The sequence below is a fragment of the Brachyistius frenatus genome, unplaced genomic scaffold (genome assembly GCF_029030835.1).
Source record: "Brachyistius frenatus isolate BFR_SWC_R1_liver_20210118 unplaced genomic scaffold, ASM2903083v1 Contig_374, whole genome shotgun sequence".
Classification (NCBI taxonomy): Eukaryota; Metazoa; Chordata; class Actinopteri; family Embiotocidae; genus Brachyistius; species Brachyistius frenatus.
Window position 1 is genome coordinate 211,039 of NW_027210973.1, and position 694 is coordinate 211,732.

Sequence of the window (694 nt, forward strand, 5' to 3'; positions counted from 1 at the left end):
CTCTGAAATATAGAAGAGACACATTAGTGTGCCAGCATTGTGTTCCCTGGAGAGTAAATCCCACCGTGACCCTGCAGTAAGCAACACACAGAAAGCAGATGTGGTGCCAGATGTTCTAGAAGTCTTCATCATAACAGCAGTGACTGCTTACTGGGAATTTTCATCATCCACATTTATGACATGGACTCGGGGGCTGTTAAACTGTAGCTCAGGGAAGAGAAAGGTGCTTAAATATGCAGATTTACTTGATTTTATATATATCGTGTTATTTTGTCTATTATATTTATTTGAAATATCTTGGGCACTGCAGGCCCTTTTGACCTCATGATGTTATTGTGTTCCAACTGTCACTTAATCATTAACTCTGAGCAGGTGAAGATTGCAGAGAAAGTTTGAGCTCAGCCGGAGTTACTTTTTTTTTTTTTTTTAATCTCACAAACATCCGCTAAAAGGAAAATGAACACACAGAATTGAATTCAGTAGATATATTTCAGTCAAGTTTTCTGACCCTCCTCCCTTTACGCAGCGCTGCTGGGCAGCTCTCCAGAAGGGGGGCGTGGCCAGTGACGTTTCCAACTTGGCCAAACCTTCAACCGGTCACTCCGAGAGGGGATGAGCGGAAATATTAATGACACGCCAGGAATGAAGTTTGTTGTTTGAGGAATAACGCGGAGGACTAAACGCCGGGTACATG